Source organism: Sus scrofa, chromosome Y (genome assembly GCF_054392235.1).
Source record: "Sus scrofa isolate SSC_HxYL_T2T_F1_AM1 chromosome Y, Sscrofa_HxYL_maternal_Yorkshire_Landrace_v2.0, whole genome shotgun sequence".
NCBI lineage: Eukaryota > Metazoa > Chordata > Mammalia > Artiodactyla > Suidae > Sus > Sus scrofa.
The window spans coordinates 9779124-9798128 of NC_139402.1; the positions used below are offsets into that span (position 1 = coordinate 9779124).

At 44.6% G+C, this 19005-nt stretch overlaps 1 protein-coding gene across 6 annotated transcripts in view; it reads left to right on the forward strand.

Moving 5' to 3' along the window:
• The window catches only part of LOC102166569 (transducin beta like 1 X-linked), a 247535-nt gene that overhangs the window by 151967 nt on the left and 76563 nt on the right, over positions 1–19005 (forward strand). For 3 of the 6 annotated variants that reach the window (XM_021080268.2, XM_085009014.1, XM_085009013.1), the window contains one exon: positions 16693–16781. The exons of the other annotated variants lie outside the window; for them this stretch is intronic. The gene's annotated coding sequence lies outside the window, so the exon portion shown is untranslated. The remainder of the gene's footprint in view (positions 1–16692; positions 16782–19005) is intronic. 6 annotated transcript variants of the gene reach the window in all.

Sequence of the window (19005 nt, forward strand, 5' to 3'; positions counted from 1 at the left end):
AGAAAGATGGGCAGATAAAATCACCCATGAAGCTACTGCTAGTCAGGAATTCTAGCATCTGGAGTTCCCTGATGGTCTAGGGGTTAAGGATTCCGCGCTGTCAGTGCTGTGGCTCAGGTTCAGTCCCTGGCCTGGCAACTTCCACATGCTCTGGCATGTCCCAAAAAATAAAATAAAATAAAAACAGAATTAAAAAAGAATTCTAGCATCTTCACTCCGTCTAAGCAGATATGTTTTCTCACCTGACCCTATTCTTTTTTCTTTCTCAGACACGCTCGCTCACTTAAAGCTTCAGTTGTTTGGAAACCACATAATATGCTTCCATTTACAAAAAACCAGAGATAAATGTGATTATGTTCCAGTTGAAGAAAAAACTTCATTCTCTTACACTTGTACTTGTGTGATGGGTTTAGAGGTTTAGGAAACTTTTCACATTTATTCCTTTGTGGGAGTGACTGGTGAAAATGTTTGTAGATTTATCTTGGCCTTTTTTTTTTATATTATTATTATTTTATTTTATTTATTTATTTATTTATTTGTTTATTTATTTATTTATTTATTTTTGCTTTTCTGGGCCACGCCCATAGCATGTGGAAGTTTCCAAACTAGGGGTCCAATCAGAGCTACAGCTGCCAACCTACACTGCAGGTCACCGCAGCGCTGGAGCCCCAACCCACGGAGCAAGGCCAGGGATCAAACCCACATCCCATGGTTACTAGTCGGGTTCGTTTCCACTGTGCCACAATGGGAACTCCTTAACTTTATTTTTTCATGGTGGTAAAATACATGTAAGATTCATCTTGGTTTTTATTGTTTCTTTAAGAATCAAAGTGATTAAGAGAACATGAAGAGCACAGCAGCATTCCGGGGACCAGTGTGCAGCTGCTCCCCTGCTGTGGTTGTTCTAGTCACACTTATCATTTGGTACAAACCCCCAAGTCTGGCGTGAGGTGTATTCGAATATGTGAATTCGTATAAAATAACTCTCGAGCACTGTGCTCGTTTCGTGGCACAGAGAAGTTAGGTTCCTCTGCAGGGGACACACAGCCCTCACGGAGGGATTCCGCGGGTTCGCCGAGGTCCCTCCTGGACCAGCTGCTTCTCAGAGAGGCGGCCAGCTGGCATCACGAGGGAGCCACGGCCCTTTCCGAGCGCTGAGGATCATTTCTGGGAAACTAGGCCTCGCTGGAATCCAGAGACAAGAAAGCCAGCTGAGACCTGGCATAAATTCTGGGGGATCGAGATGGGTAGACCAAACTTAGGCAGGAGTTTGGCTTTCAAGGCAAATAGAAATGGCTAGAAGAACAAAGATTTGTTTATCTTTTATTTTGACGAGTCCCTCAGAAGTGCGTCTAAGGGACGCGGTGAAAGGGCCGTGGGATGTATGGCCAGACAAGCGGGGAACAGCTCCCACCCGCTTGGCGGCGGGCTCCCCGCGTCCGAGAACTCGTGGAGGCTGGTGACCGGTCGGGTGCTGAGGACGGCACGCATGCGGCCTTGAAGCGAGACCTGTGTTTCTCCCTCCCCCCCACGTGCCCACGGAGGCGTCTGTGGTCCCGATCAGGCGAGGGGAGAGTCCTGGGTCTTATGTGACTTCGCCAAGGATTGAACCTACATCCTCATGGATGTCAGTCAGGTTCATGAGTGCTGAGCCGCAACGGGAACTCCAAACCTTGACCATTTTGGTCTCATGTCAGGATTTCTCAGCCTTAGCACGAGTGACATGTGGGGCCCAATAACCCTTGCTCAAGGTGGGAGCGGTGTCTTGTGCACTGTATCACGCTAGCAGCATCCTTGGCCTGTACTCATCACATATGCCAGAGCCCTTCACCCCGTTGGGACCACGAGAAACCTCTCCGGACATTGCCAGGTGACCCTTGGGGGACAAAATTGCCTGCCACTGAGAACCACTTAAAATCTCTCCCATGAACATGTATTGCGTATATACTGTTAATGCCATTAAAAAAAAAAAAAAGTAAAATGAACCAAAGGCGTTGGAATGTCTACACCAGCACCTGCACATGGTTGCTTACGGGAGCTTCTATGCATCGTGGCCAAAACTTGGAAGGAACCGGGTTGTCCTTTTGTAGATGACCAGATAAATAACCTCTTGCATCCAGACAGTGGAAGATTATTCAGCCGTAAAAAGAAATGAGCTCAAGCCAGGAAAAGACATGGTGGAACCTTAAAGGCGCATCACTGAGTGAGAGAAGCCGACCTCAACAGGCTAGTGCTGTGTGATTCCAACTCCTAGGACGTTCTGGAAAAGGCACAGCCGCAGAGACGGCCCAAAGATCTGTGGCTGCCGGAGTGTAAGGAGCAGGGAGGCGTGAGCAGGCAGCGCACAGAGGCGTTCAGGGCCAGTGAGGCTACTCTGGGTGACACGGTGATGGTGGACACATGTCATCGTACATTTGTCAAAACCCGTAGAAGGTACCACCCGTGAACCCCGATGTGAACTGTAGGCTTTGGGGGGTGAGGACATGTCCACGGACGTCCATGGGGGTGGGGCTGTCGGACATCCCTGTGCCTCCCTCTCGAGTTTGTTCTGCACCTAAAGCTCAAAACTCAACCAACTAAAGATCATTTTAAAAAAGGAGAAAAAAAACCCCGAGGCTATGCTTTCCAAACTGCTGCGATGATTCTGTTCCGTTTCATGCTTCCGGGACCCTCGAGAGACGTGGCAGGTTTTCGTGAGATTTCCTGCCCTTGGGTTTTGAAAGCTCCATCTTCATGTGGAGTGGCGTTTGCGTGACTGTCCCGAGGGTTCTCCCTGTGTCTCAGGGAGCAGGACCTTGAGCGGGGGTCCACCCCACACTCCTGCTGCCCCCCCACCCCCTCCCCGTGCCCATTCCCAGTACAAGGCACAGACCTCTGGAGTCAAGCACGTCTGTCAGGTGTTCATGGTCTCAAGTCACCCTGACAATGAGTGGGTCTGCTCTGAGGGAGTAATGAGTTTGGAGTGCACAGCTTAGTAAATGCAGCATGATCTTGCCCCAAGGCGAGGATCAGCAGACTCTTGCACGAAGGCCAGCTCTGCCTGTAGCCTATTTTTGTGGGGAAGGTTTTATTGAAACATATCCATGCCCATCTGTTTTTATGTTGTCTCTGGCTGATTTTGAGCCAAGATAGAGTGAATGCTTAGAACGGACACAGTATGCTGCAAAGTCCAAGGTACCTGCTGTTTTGTCCTTCACAGGAAAAGTGTGCTCACCCCTGCTTTACCGTTCTGGAACTTTCTCCTTGATATGTCTTCCTACTTTTATTTTTAAATTTTTTTTTTATTTTTTTTTTATTTTTATTTTTATTTTTATTTTTATTTTTTTGCCTTTTAGGGCTGCACCTGCAGCACATGGAAGTTCCCAGGCTAGGGGTTGAATTGGAACTGCAGCTGCCGGCCTACACCACAGCCACAGCAATGCCAGATTCGAGCTGTGTCTGCGACCTACACCACAGCTCATGGCAACACTGGATCCCTGACCCTCTGAGCAAGGGCAGGGATTAAACCCATATCTTCATGGATCCTAGTCGAGTTTGTTTCCACTGAGCCACAACAGGGACTCCTGTCTCTCTACTCAACTTCAGAAAAGGAGAGCATTTTCATAATTAGTAGAGAGTAGCCTGGGAGGTCTCTGGTGGTGCTTCAGGTTAGGGATCTGGCATTGTGACTCCTGTGGCTCTGGTCACTGCTGTGGTGCAGGTTCAGTCCCTGGTCCGGGAACTTCCACATGCCATAGATGCAGCTTAAAAGAAATAGCCTGACCAGACGAATAATAGAGATCACCAAGTATGTTCCATCTAACGTCTTCTGGCATGTTCTGCACGTTTCTCAGCGTGTAAGGTTTGTACCCTGTATACCAGCGTGTTTATGGAGACACTTGCTCATGTGCTTTTTCATGAAACATGCAAAACACCATCGTTTTCTTTGATTAAAAAAAGAAATGTCCAGGGGTTCCGGTTGTGGCTCAGCGGGTTCCGAACCCAACTGGTATCCATGAGGATGCAGGTTGGACCCCTGGCCTTGCTCAGTGGGTCAAGGAGCCATCGTTGCCACAGGCTGAGGCGTAGATGGAAGATGTGGCTCAGATCCGGCATAGCCGTGGTAGTGGTGTCGGCCGGCAGATGCAGCTCTGCTTCGACCCTGGCCGGGAACTTCCATGTGCCGCGGTGTGGCCCTAAAAAGAACAAGAAGAAAAAAAGAAAAGAAATGCCCACAGCATTCATGATAGGAGCACTTGAGAGAACAGGACGCTTGTACGTGGGATGTTGTTTTAAGAAGGCTCCTCAGGAAGCAGACGCTGAGACCGAGATTGCTGTGGGACGTTAGCCGGGGTTGTAGGTCACCTGTGGGGGTGCGGGGAGCAGGGGGCCTGGGCGTGGAGCGGCTGTGCCTCCTGAGAAAGCCGTCTCGGCCCCATCCCCCGAGTACCACCCCCAGCCAGGCCCTCCAGCTCCCACCTGACTTCATGAGCAGAGGCCACTGCTTCCCCGAATTCTGTTGCTCAGCGCCCTAAGGCGTCATAGGGGAACAGGTGGATGCAGCCTCGCTGCCGCGGTTCTTAAGGAGCCTGCCGGCCTGGGCTCTCCGCCGTCAGCTCCCAGCAGACCAGCATCCCTGCCTGGCTCGTGTTATGTTCACGTATGGATCCCTCGACGGAGGCACCCGATCTCCTTCAAGGGCGGGAGTCGCTCTGTCCTCTTCCCTCTGCAGCATCTTCCCCGGACTCACCAAGCAAGGAAGAGATGGAAGAAATCGCAGAGGAGAATCTAAATCGAACGAAACAAGACAGTGCCTGTCAGTGATGTATAGTAAATATCCTGTCAGTGGTATGCAGTCAATAGACAGAATTCTGTCTCCAGTGTACACACATAACCCATTCATTCAGAGACAGTATGTGCTTAGGCCAAGTGGGTTTGCGGTAGGCTGGGTTTGTTACAGAGTTGCCTGTGGCTTTTTTTTTTTTTTTTTTTTTTTTTGTCTTTTGCCTTTCCAGGGCCACTTCCTGCTGTATATGGAGGCTCCCAGGCCAGGGGTCAAATCAGAGCTGTAGCCACCGGCCTACACCACAGCCACAGCAACACGGGATCCGAGCCGCGTCTGCGACCCACACCACAGCTCACGGCAACGCAGGATCCTCAACCCGCTGAGCAAGGCCAAGGATCGAACCCACAACCTCATGGTTCCTAGTCGGGTGCACCAACCACTGCGCCACCACGGGAACTCCGCCTGTGGCTTTTTGATCGTGCCTCACAGTCTCAGCTTTTTAATCAGAAGGGTTGTACCATCTACCACCGGCTATTTGTTTTCTGTTTGTATCGCGTGCTCTGTTTCTCTCTCCCTCCGTTCCTGCGTGTGTTTGCATAAGCTGAGAGGATTTGTGTGACTTGACTTCACTGTTAGCGTATTAGCAGGTCGTCTTTGTTTTGATGGCGTTGCTCTCCGGGTTACAGTATACGTCTTGTCAGCGGCTACACTGAGTGATACTTCCCACATCCTGTGTAAGAAACGTGCAACTGTGTGTGTCTGTGCTTCGGTACCCGGTTCTTTGTGCTCAGACGTCTTATTTTCATGTGGGTTTCATATGCTACAATGCACGGTTAGTAATTTGGCATTAAGCAGCCATTGATACGGGAAAGAAAATTTAAAACAAGAAGAGGAGGCTTTTATATTCACCCCCTGAAGTTAGCCTTTGTCCCTCACGACTCCTTCGCCTCAGTCCATGGTTCCGTCTGAAATCAGTCTCCCCCCCCAAAGAGCGTCCGTCGGTATTCCTTGCAGTGCAGATCTCCTGCCTGTGCATTCTCTCTGCACTTGTTTGTTTGGAAAAGGCTTTGCTTGGCCCTCCCGTCTGAAAGATGTTTCTGCCTGAGTGTAGAATGCTAGGCTGATACATCCTGTCTTCAGAGTCCTGTTCCGTTGTCTGCTGGCTTAGCATTGTTCTGGACAGGAAGTTGGTGGGATTTGTTATTTTTTTCTTCTGGAGGTAGTTTCTCTGGCTGCTTTGAAGAGTTTGTTTTCTTGCTGATTTTCAGAAAACTGGGTCTTCTTGGGGTTTCCTCTGGTATTTATCCTGCCTGGGGTTTATGTAGCTTCCTGGGTCTATTTTACCTTTTTTAAACCTAGAATTTCCCAAGCAGATTAGATCTTGACACCTTTGCTTTAAATAACACGTGTTGGGAGTTCCCGTCATGGCTCAGTGGTTAACGAACCCTTCTAGCATCCGTGAAGATAAGGGTTCGATCACTGGCCTCGTTCAGTGGGCTGGGGTTGCTGTGGCTCTGGCATAGGCTGGCGGCTACAACTCCAATTTGACCCACAGCCTGGGAACCTCCATATGCTGCAGGTGCAGCCCTAAAAAGACAATCAATCAATCAATAACACATGTTGTCATCTCTAAGAAATACTGTTTTAAGGATGAGCACTAAAAGAAACACAAAATATGGTTTGGAAAACGAAGATGAAAATCAGTGTTTAGGAGTTCCCATTGTGGCTCAGTGGTAACGAACCTGACTAGTATCCATGAGGGCATGGGTTTGATCTCTGGCCTCGCTCAGTGGGTTAAGGATCCAGCATTGCCATGAGCTGTAGTGTAGGTTGCAGATGCCGCTCGGATCCTGCGTTGCTGTGGCTGTGTCGTAGGCTGGCACCTGCAGCTCCGATTCGACCCCTAGCCTGGGAACTTCTGTATGCTGCAGGTGTGGCCCTAAAAAAGCGTAAAGAAAAGAAGAGAAAGGAAGGAAGAAGAAACCAGTGTGTATTGTTTTTGCATGATTATAAGTTTATATTGACTACTTGGATCGAAGAGTGTTTGTTGGGTACCCGGGAAAGCTCTGGGGCCTGGCCTTGGTAGTAGGTGGAGCGTGTCGGTGTTTATTAGCTTGGGAATGAGGTCTCAGCAGGAACTGTCTGGGTAATTGCCGGCTTGGTGGACACGCTCCACCAGTAACCATTCTCCCCATCTCGAGTGTAGGTCAGAAATTTTACCAAAATCTTCCTGGCCTTGTGAACGACGCTGATCTATTACATCGATGCCCAGGAAAGTTGATGCACCCCCGAGATTGCTGTCTATCGAGAACAGTGCTGGAATGTTAATTCCAAAAGCGTTCAAACTCACGTCTTTTTTCTATAAGCATTGACAACAAATACTACCATTTAACCATGCAGATGGGTTTTTTTTTTTTTTTATTTTTATTTTTTAGCATACAGAAGTTCCCTCGCTAGGGGTTAAACTGGAGCCACAGCCACATTAAATCTGCAGCTCACGGCAACGCCGAATCCTTAACCCATTGAGAGAGGCCAGGGATCAAACCCATGTCCTCATGGATACTAGTCAGATCGTAACCTGCTGAGCCACAGTGGGAACTCCGATGCAGACTGTTTTTGAAGGGAATGTTTTAAGAAGATGACATGATAAAAAATGAAGAAATGATGAATGCAGAGTGACCTTTCTCCTCACAGGACCCATTTTCCAAGTTTGATGAGTGGAAAGAGAACAATGGCCTGATTTTAATTCCCTGTGGAGGAAGACTCATCTCGAACTGCCCTACTTCTTGACACTGTTAGAATATTAAAAGTCACATTTTTATAAGTCATTACCATCTTGGCACACGTGCGTCCATTTTCGTCAGGTGCTGTCGTCTTTGGCTTTCAAGCTTCCAAAAATCTCTAAAGAGGCATACTTTGGTTTTAGACGGCTCTTGGAGAACCTGTAATCTTCCAGCAGCCAAACCTGCCTGTGTTGGAATCTCTAGCAGCGGATGTACTCAAAATCAATCAGAAAGGTGTCTTAAAATTTCCACATATTTTTGAAAAGTCAGAAATGTGGGGAGTTGGGCAAACCGTAGCATATTGCACAGGAAGTATTATCATCCTCTCTCTGGATGCCCAGATGCACAGAGGCTCCAGGGGAGGAAGGTGCTTCACCCAATTTCTGCAGCCTGCAGCTCAGCACCATGAGACAATCAAGACAGTAGAGTGATGATTGAATATACGTGAACCCCGGCAGGACACTGTCAGTGGTGGCGCCTGGACACGTCACTGAGAACGCAGCGTGAGAATCTGGTAGCCAGCATTCTTCCCTGATTGACTAAAAGGATGACATGACTTATCGCCCTTAGAGGCAGGTGGATAACAGATGCAATTATGTATAAATTACTTTTATTGGGTTTTTTCCTTTCCATTATAGTTTATTACCAGGTATGGAATATAGTTCCCTGTACGCTATATAGAGAGTAGGACCTTGCTTATGCTCATGTGTGTGTGTATATATATATATAAACTGAATCACTTTGCTATAAAGCAGGGATTAACACAACATTGAAATCAACTATACTTCAAATAAATTAAATTAAAAAGATATGGTGTTTGTATGTATATATACACAAATATATGTATTAATATATTAATATTCTAACAGTGTCAAGAAGTAAGGCATTTTATATATATACACACACACACACACACACACACACACACACACACGTATGCATATATCTTTTTTCTGTTGCTGTTTATAGAGGGTATTGAATGTAGTTCCTTGTGCTCCATAGCAGGACCTTGTTGTTTATCCATTCGATATGAGTTTGCATCCGCTAATCCCGAACTCCCAGTCTATCTTGCCCTCTTCCTTGGCAAACACAAGTCTGTTCTCTGTGTCTGTTCTGTAGATAAGTTCATTTGTGTACCGTTTTAATAAGTGGTATCACATGGTGTTTGCCTTGCTCTTTCTGCCTTTCTTCACTAGTACTGATAAACTCTAGGTCCATCTGTGTTTGTGCAGATGGCATGAGTTCCTTCGTTTAGGGCTGAGTAGCGTCCCGTTGTATGTAAGTGCCACATCTTCTTTATCCATTCCTATGTTGCTGGACATTTAGGTGGCTTCCATAGCTCGGCTGTTGTGAATAGTGCTGCTGTGAACATTGGGGTGCATGTATCTTTTCCAATTACAATTGTTTTTTTTTTCCTCTGAATGTGTGCCCAAGAGTGGGATTGCTGGATCATATGGCAACTCTATTTTTAATTTTCTTTTTTTTTGGTTTTTTGCCTTTTCTAGGGCCACTCCCGCAGCATATGGAGATTCCCAGGCTGGGGGTCCAGTCGGAGCTGTAGCCACCGGCCTATGCCAGAGCCACAGCAATGCAGGATCCAAGCCACGTCTGGGACCTACACCACAGCTCACGGCAACACCAGATGGTTAACCCACTGAGCAAGGCCGGGGATCGGACCCGCAACCTCATGGTTGCTATTCGGATTCGTTAACCATTGCGCCACGACGGGAACTCCTGTTTTTAATTTTTAAAGGAACCTCCATACTGTTCTCCATAACAGCAGTGCCAGTTTACATTCCTATTGACAGCATAGGAGGGTTCTCTTTTCTCCACACCCTCTCCAGCAGTTACTGTTTGTATAACTTTTAATGATGACCCTTCTGACTGGTGTGTGGTGGTAACCTCAGTGGAGTTTTGATTTGCATTTCTCTAATAATGAGAGGTGTTGAATCAAGTTTTCATGCGCTTATTGGCCATTTGTATGTCTTCTTTGGAAAAACGTCTTTTTAGAGCTTCTGCCCAGTGTTTAAGTGTTATTTGGTTTTTTGTTATTGAGTTGTATGAATTGTTTGTATAATTTAGAAATTAATTCCTTGTTGGGAGCATCATTTGCAAATGTTTTCTCCCATTCCATAGGTTGTCTTTTTGTTTTGTTTATGGTTTCTTTTGCTGTGCAAAAGCTTTCGATTAGGTCCCATTTATGTATTTTTGCATCGATAGCTATTGTCTTGGGAGACTGACCTAAGAAAACATTGGTCTGGTTGACGTCAGAGAATGTTTTGCCTGTGTTCTCCTCTAGGAGTTTTATGACGTCATGTCTTATATTTACAAGTCTTTACGCCGTTTTGAGTTGATTTTTGTGTATGGCGTGAGGGCGTGATTGATTGATTTGCATGCAGCTGTCCACCTTTCCCAACAAATACCATTTGCTGAGCATACCGTCTTTTCCCGTGATATGTTCTTGCCTCCTTTGTCGAAGGTTAATTGCCCATAGGTATGTGGATTTATTTCCGGGCACTCTGTTCTGTTCTGTTGATTACCTTTGTCTATTTTTGTGCCAATACCATGTTGTTTTGATTACTGTAGCTTTGTAGTGTTGTCTGCGGTCTGGGAGGTTTTATGCCTCCAGTTTCATTCTCCTTCCCTAGGATTGCTTTAGCAATTCTGAGTCTTTTATGGTTCCATATCAATTTTAGGATTATTCATTCTAGTTCTATGAAAAATGTCATAGATAATGTCATAGGAACGTCATTAAATCTGTAGGTTATTTTGTGCAGTCTGGCCATTTTACCAATATTAATTATTCCAGGACAGGAGAGAGCAGGGGATATCTTTCCATTTCTTTAAATCATCTTCAATTTGTCATGAATGGGTGTTGAATTTTATCGAATGCTATTTCTGCTTTTATTGAAATGATCATGTGATTTTTGTCTTTTGTTAATGTGGAGTATTTATTACATTGATTTGCATGTATGGAAACATACTTGTGAACTTGGGATGAATCCCACTTGGCTCTCATGTATGATCTTTATGCATTGTTGGATTAGATTTGCTAAAATTTTTTCGAGAATTTTCGCATTTATATTCATCAAAGATATTGGCCTGTAATTTCCTTTTTGGTTGGTGTCTTTGGTTTTGGTATCAGGGTAAAAGTGGTTTCTAGAATGACTTTGGGAGCGTTCCCTCCTCTTCAGTCTTTTGGAAGAGTTTGAAAAGGATTGGTATAATTCTTTGTCTGATATAATTTCCCAGTGAAGCCATCTGGTCCTGGAGTTTTGTTTGCAGGGAGTTGTGTTTTTTTTTTTTTTTTTTTAATGGATTCTGTTCTACTTCTAGTGATCAATCTGTTCAAATCATCTATTTCTTCTTGATTCAGTTTTGGTGGGCTGTATGTTTCTAGAAATGAGTCCATTTTATTAGATTGTCCAGTTTGTTGGTATATAATTGTTCATAGTGTTCTTTTTTTTTTTTTTTTTTTTTTTTTTTTTGTCTTTTTAGGGCCGCACCCATGGCATATGGGTGTTCCCAGGCTAGGGGTCCAATCGGAGCTACAGCTGCCAGCCTATGCCACAGCCACAGCAACGTGGGATCCAAACCACGTCTGTGACCTACACCACAGCTCACGGCAACACTGGATCCTTAACCCACTGAGCAAGGCCAGAGATTAAACCCCCAACCTCGTGGTTACTAGTCGGGTTCGTTAACCACTGCGCCACGACAGGAACTCCCCATAGTGTTCTTTTATGGTGAGGCTGGCCAGAGGTTTGCAGATTTTACTTACCCTTTCAAATAAACAGCTCTTGGTTTTATTGTGTTTTTCATCTGTTTCTTTCTTTCTTTTCTTTCTTTCTTTCTTTCTTTCTTTCTTTCTTTCTTTCTTTCATTCAGCCACACCTTAGCATATGGAGTTCCCAGGCCAGAGATCAGATGCAAGATGTAGTTGCAACCTAAGCCTCAGCTGCAGCAACACCAGATCTTTAACCCACTGTGCCAGGCTGGGGATCGAACCTATGTCCCAGCACTCCCAAGATGCTGCCAATCCCATTGCACCACAGCAAGAACTTTCTCTCTCTCTCTTTTTTCCTTTTCTTTTTTGGCTACCATTCAGCATATGGAGCTCCTGGGCCAGGGATCAGATCCGAGCCACAGCTGCAACCTTCGCCAAAGCCACAGCAACACTGAATCCTTTAACCCACTGGTTGCCTATCCTTTAACCCACTGCGCCAGGCCAAGGATTGAACCTGTGTTGTGGGGCTGCAGAGTTGCTGCCGATCCCATCACGCCACAGCAGGAACTCCTATTGTGTTTTAATCTCTGTTTTATGTAATTCCTCTCTAATCTTTATCATTTCTTTCTTTCTGACGACTTTAGGTTTTGTTTAATCCTCGTTTGAGATGTTTCTCGTTTTTTGAGGAAGGCCTGTATCGCTGGGAACATCCTTCTAAGGACTCCTTTTGCAGCATCCCGTAGATTTTGTATGTTTATGTTTCATTGTCATTTGTCTCAAGTTTTTTCTAAATTTCCTCTTTGATTTCATCACTGACCCATTGGTTTTTTAGTAGCATATTGTTTAGTCTTCATGTAATCAATTTTTTTTTCTCATTTCTCTTTCTGTGGTTGATTTCTGGTTTCATGCTCTTTCGGTTCGAAAAGGTACTTGAAATAATTTCTATCCTCTTAAATTTGTTGAGGCTTGTTTTGTACCCTCCTGTGAGGTCTAGCCTAGTGAATGTTCCATGAGAATGGGTATTCTGGGTTTTTTTCAATATAATATCCTGAAAATATCAATTACATCTGTTCTATTGTGTTATTTACGTATCTATTGCCTTTTTGAGTTTCTGTCTGGAAGATCTATCCACTGAGGTCAATGGGGTTTAGAGCCTCCTACTATTATTGTATTCCTGTATATTTCTCCCTTTATGTCTGTTAATGTTTGTTTTATGTATTTAGGTGCTCCTTTTTATTTTATTTTTTAATAACTTTAAGCTAGGGTTACCCATCCTATTGAAGGTAGAATATGGGATCACAGAACCACTTTTCATGTGGGGATACTAAGCACATGCTAACAATCTGGAAAACATCCTTCTGAAGAACGTGTTTTGGCAGATTTCTCTCCGACTTTGAAACCTGCCTTTGCTTGGCTTCCAAGTTCCTGTGGTTCTAGGCTTTTCTGCCAGCAGCCCTGCACGTCACTGTCCCCATTCTATAAGCTGATGATGCAGAGGCACTTACTCCAGGTATCTCCCCCCCCCCCCCCCGTCCTTCACAGTGTGTTAGATTTTGAGGGTCAGAGGTGCAGGGGTGACTCGGCAGGATGGTGGTCTGACTGGGCCTGGGTGACCCAGTGCTTCGGTGGCTCCCACATGGCTGGCACGTGATGCTGGCTGCTGGCGGTGGGCCTCAGTTCTGATCCATACTGGCCTCTCCACGGGCATTTAAAGGAGCTTAATTGTACGCATGTGATTCTGTTTTATCAGGAGGTCGAATCATTCTGTATATAGTTAGGCATCTCATTTATGATCAATAAAAATGTAGGTTTATCCTTTGGACTTTAGTGAGCAAAATCAGGCAGAAGTCACCAAGAGTTTACCTAAGGATTCCAAAAGCTGTTCTGGCCAAATCAAGTTTCTTTGCATTATTGACCCGTGAGGGCTGATCAGTCTTTCACGAAGGGAAGCCGTCCTTCCCACTAGGTGCCGGGAGCTCCCCTCTTCCAGTTGCGACAATTGAAACTGTCCCTACACATGACCTAACATCCTAAGGTCCCCGGAGGTGGAGGGCACAGTTACGCCTGATTGAAAACCACAGTGTTAAAATGTGGGCACACCGTGACAGGCCCATGCTTTTCTTAGGTGTCGTGTACGTGGGTCCGTATCAGACAACAGTGTGAGAAGGTACCTGGACAAGCAGAGTCAACTCAAGTGGTCATGCTGACCCACGCACAACCCAAAGCTTGGGCTACACTACCTCGGGGGCGGGGGAGGGTGTTGGAGTGACAGCCAGAGCTGCAGGCGGAACAAAACCAATCCAGCGCCTCTGGTTGCCCTGACAGACGTGGCAAAGCTTCTGCGTGGAAGGTTAATGAGGTTTGCTCCAAGGAGAGCAGCAGCGTACCCCTGCCATGTTCCTCAAAACAGCAAAACGAAGTAGGCAGTTCCCCTCCTGGGTCCATACCCCAGGGCTGGAAAACGGGGGCTCGGACCCCTCCCTGGACACCAGTGCTCCTGGCAGCACTAGGCGCAGTAGCCAGAAGGTGGGCACACACAAGCCAAACGCCCATTGCCTGTGAAGGGAAAGATAAAATGTAGTCCTTGCCTCCCGTAGAATAGTATTCAGCCACGCAAAGGAGTGAAGTGCTGATACCTGCTCCATTGTGGCTGAACCTTGAAAGCTTTATGCTGACTCACAGAAGCTAGACCCCAAACGTACCGTGTGATTCCATTATTATGAAGCGTCCAGAACAGGCAGAGCCATACAGACACCAAGTGGGCTGGGGAGGGGGAGAGGGAATGAGGCGTGACGGCTCGACGGGCACAGGTGTTCCTGTGGGGTGATGGAAATGTTTGCAGACTTGCGAACGATGGGCTGCACAACTCTGCAAAGTCCCGAGGAAGGACTAAGCTAGTGATTGTCTGCCCCATCCCATGCCGAGAGCTGACGGCAGCCAGAAAATCAGCATCCTTTTTATATTTATTGTGACCTTTGAGAGTAAAGAATATATTGGTCACTTAGGATGGAGCAGGATAATGTGAGAAAAAAGAATGTATACATGTATGTGTCACTGGGTCACCATGCGGTACAGTGGAAAATCGACAGAACACTGTAAACCAGCTGTAATGGAAAAAAATAAAAATCATTAGATATAAAAATAAATAACTTTTTTTAAAAAGACCATATTGCCTTTGTTAAAATCATTTGCCTTAGACACAAGCATTTTGCAATGACGTAAATTTTTGCCAGCACTGTTCACTGCAGTGTGGTTCTATGGGGTGTTAATAATGGGAAAATCAGTCATGCCCAGGAATTGGAAGGTTCAGAGTTCTCATTTTAGTTTCTTATTTTGAGCCGTAAACGAATGAGTTTTGACATGTTGCGTAACCAGCATGTTATTAACCAGAGTCATATCTCACCCTTTTCGGTGTTTATAACACACAGATGATGTTAATTACACTTATTGAGTTTAACAACTTGTATTGAGGGTAACCTTCAATTTGTGAGTTACCATCTGTTTTGGACCAAAGAGTAGGAATTTGGTACTGAAGCTTTTTTTCTGAACAGCTTGTAATAAGAGCTGTTTATGTATTAATTACCTAATTGAACGATAATGGATTTTAATGTTTTGCTTTTCAGGCAATTTGGGGCTTATTGTGGTGACATCTGTTCATATTTTGATGCCTTATGGTATTTAGCAGGCCCATCATAGGGCTATTTTGGGTTTACAACCTATTACTGAAAATAGTAACTTGCTTTCTGCTTCAGGTACTGGAAAGGAGTATTGTCTTCTTTTGTCTCCGCTACAGATTTTTTTTCGCCATGAAAATTTTTTTTTTTTTTTGGTCTTTTTTTTTTTTTTTTTTCCTAGTACCACACCCTCAGCACATGGAGGTTCCCAGGCTGGGGGTCTAATCGGAGCTGTAGCTGCCGGCCTACACCACAGCCACAGCAACGCAGGATCTGAGCCCTGTCTGCGACCTACACCACAGCTCACTGCAATGCTGGATCCTTAACCCACTGAGCGAGGCCAGGGATCGAACCCACAACCTCATGGTTCCTAGTCGGATTCGTTAACCACTGAGCCACGACGGGAACTCCGAAATATGTTTTATTTTACAAGCAAAGTCAGTATTCCTTCGTGCCTGCTTCACTGCGATGCCCTTTAATTTCTATTCAAAGAGCTATGGAGGAATGTTGTTTAAATCTCATTAATTTCCTTCAGTGGTCGTTTTTTTCTTTAATTGTCCTGGCTACAACTTTTATCTTATTACGTCCTTGTGATTTTTTTTTTTTTAAGATACTGTAATGAAACTTAGGGTCCATGAACCTACCTATAGAATCCTTTTAATCGCTTTCTTTGAACAGTGTAACTATAAACATGACTCCATGGGAATAATTTACTTGCATCTCTTTGGAACATTTCAAGAGGTGCTGTATAAATTCACTAATAAGAAACATCTATTCATTCATAGTCTCGCTTGTGGATTTGAATTATATTAAACCTGATGTGATACCTTTTTATTATCACTTAAGACTGTTGAACAAGAATTTAGAGGAAATAACAGGCATTGAATGTCCTGCGTACTGGAGTTGGTGGATAATTTAAACCCTGTGGGAGGCTGGATTCACTCATAACCAAAGCCATTTTATGAGGAAGAAGGTAAATATGGGTCGGTGAACGCTGGTTGACTGCTTAGTATTGATACCGAGTGGAAAAGCAAAACAAGTTTTTGACATGCCAGGGTTATTTTATGAGCTAGAACCCTGGCTTCTTTAGACATCCATGCAAATGCAGCTCCTGGGAAATGGAAACGTGGAGAAAAAATAACGGAAAACTTGAGAACTATTAATCAGTGCGCTCTTCTGCTTTATTTTCGGGAATCTGGGGCAGGGTGGAGGGGGGATTCTACTGTTTCGGTGTTTCTATGGGCGGGCGTAAGGGTGGATAGCTGCACACAAACACGCGTGCAAGGATTATTGCAAACCATGCCCAAGCCATGTCAGTGAAGTTTCTCTGAAGCTCCTTTTCTTCTCTTAAAGGTGGATACAGTTTAACATATTGGTTGCACATGATACAATCCCTACAACAAAGGTATTTCAGCTGGGCATTAAGTACCGAGAAATGAATGATAGCAGGGACGCTCTCTGAGCTAAAATCAGTTTTATTTATTTCGAGACTCTTTCCTTGCAGAATTTCTACCTGTGCCCGTAATACTGACTGGTTATTTTCATGTCTCCTTTTTCATGTTGCACATAGAACTGCCTCATCTGTGTTACATTTTAAGACCGAGATACTGAAACAACAGACTGTGTCAAGTTTGAGTTGGGGGGTGAGAAAGAGAAACAAGGAGTAGGTCCTGCTAAAGGTGAATAAGTCCCAAAGAATTTCAAGGTGTTTTTCTTTCCTCAGATCTCTCTGTTTCTCACCAGGCAGGTCCCGGCAGACGCTTGGCGGTTTGTACGTTCGGAGGCTGGGGAGCCCCCTGGTTCAGAGGTCCACACATGAAGTCACCCTGAAGGTAAACAGCCGCCCTCGATCTTGGTCTTTGACCTGAAATCTCTTTGAGAAGCAGGACTCCGTTTTGTGGAAACGGAGTAACACCTTTTGTTTAAAAATGATGCTTTGGAGAGGAAGCTGAGACCTTTCTCCCGGCTGAAGCGGCAGGTGGTAGGACATAGAGCATCATTAAGTCATCCTGGGTGGTTTAGTCGATTCTGTATGACGAACTGGCCTTTTATTGCCTCCTAAGAATTGGGGATACAGAACCAGCTATTAGAGACGTTTCTGGGTCTCACCAGGAGCAGAGGACACCTTCTAAAAATTAGTCTCTTTTGTTAACATTGTGAATTAAAATTAAGCTGCACAATTAATTATAATTGCGCGCATGAGTCTAGATCTATTTGGTTGCTGTATCTCAGTTCTGTGCTTTATTAGCTTCTTAATATGATTTGCATCTGTCTGCAAATTGATGTGCTACTTAACCTTGAAACTTATTAGAAGAACATGTAGCTTTCTATTTATAGATCTAATGAGGTGATAAGATATCCAGAAGAGCAAACCAAATTGCAGACGCACAGGTATAAAGAATTGAAGCCCACCCCCGCCCCCAAGAAAAAAAAGAAAAGAAAATCAATTTTCAAATAGGGCTGATTATAGTACCTACCACAGTGAGTTGTAAGAATTGTATAATAAATTAAAGTGCTCAGCAAATACCTGTCATGAAGTAAACAACGAATAAATGCTACCTTTTTGCATTACAAGAAAATGCCACCAGGAGTTCTCTTGTGGTGCAGTGGGTTCAGGATCTGGTGTTGTCACTGCAAAGGCTTCCGTCGCTGCTGTGGCACGGGTTTGATCCCTGGCCCAGGAACTTCCATCTGCCCGGGGGCGGCTTAAAAAAAAAAAGGAAAGACAGTGCCGCTGTAGGATTCTTAGTGGGAACCCTATACATGTAGATTATACACCTAAAAAATGAAGTTCAGGAAATTGGCACCACATTGTAAGTCAACTGTTCTTTCATTTAAAATGTGAAAAAGAAAAAAAAGAAGTTCAGTAACTTTGTGGGGAAAAAAAAGGGGTGGACGCCCATCCTAAACCAAAGCTGCTGGTTCCCCTTCCCATCCCCCACCAAAAAAAAGTGCTATTGTCTTTTGGTAGATGAGATTTGGGATTTCATTGTGTCATTTATTTTTCGTGCTTTCTGGTTCTTTGTTTAATTTTTTATTTAAAAAAAAAATCCTAGGGCTTTTTAAAGTTTTAAAAACACGAAGCGGGAAATTTGGGGAAGACTTTTGCTGTCTTGTTTGAAGAGAACCCATCCAAACTAAAATGGTAGACCTAAATTTAACCAAAGTAAGGCTCTTAGTGAATCTTTTTTGTTTAAGACCCAATATATAACAAAGTAAATGGGTACGATGGACCCTAGAAGAACCTGGGTTTGAACTGCGCAGGGCCGTTAAATATGCTTCTGTCCCGCACGGTCCGTGGTTGAGTCCACAGATGAGGAACCACAGACACGGAGCCCCCCCAGCCCCCCGTCAAAACCAGGAAGTGCATTTCAACAACCGTGCAGGGAGTCAGACCCCCAACCACCACGTTCAAGGGTCAACTGTATTAGAATTTCAGTATTGTGCTTAAATATTTGAGAAGTGTAAGCTTTTTTAAAAATTAATATATATGCAATTAATTATAGCCATTTATTTTAAAAATTATGTTTATTAAAAATCTATAAATCGGGGGCAGGGGGGTTGTGCCTGTGGCATGTGGAATTTCCCAGGCCAGGGATCAAACCCCAACCACAGCAGTGACAATGCTGAATCCTGAACTGCTAGGCCACCAGGGAATGCCCTGAAATTTTAGTATCGAAATGTATTTATTGTCACAATTTATTTAAACATCTTATTTTAATAAAATTTTACATTTTATGTAACATTTAAAAATTTAAGGAAAAGTTTTTCAATGACAGTTGATAGAATTTTAATAATAAAATGTATGTATTCCAAAATTTATAAAATTAAAAAATGTGTTCAGTTTGTGGCTGGTTTTAACGCGGCATCATGTTTTCAAGATTTGTCCATGCTGTAGCGGGAATTTTTTTTGTGGCCCGGTACTATCCCGTCCCTTGGCTCTGCCACATCTTGTCCCCTCAGCCCTCAGTGGACGGCATTTGTGTGGCAGGTGGCTTTCCGTCATCATGAGTAAGCAGCCGTGAACATTCCTGTGCAAGGCGTGTGTGGCACACA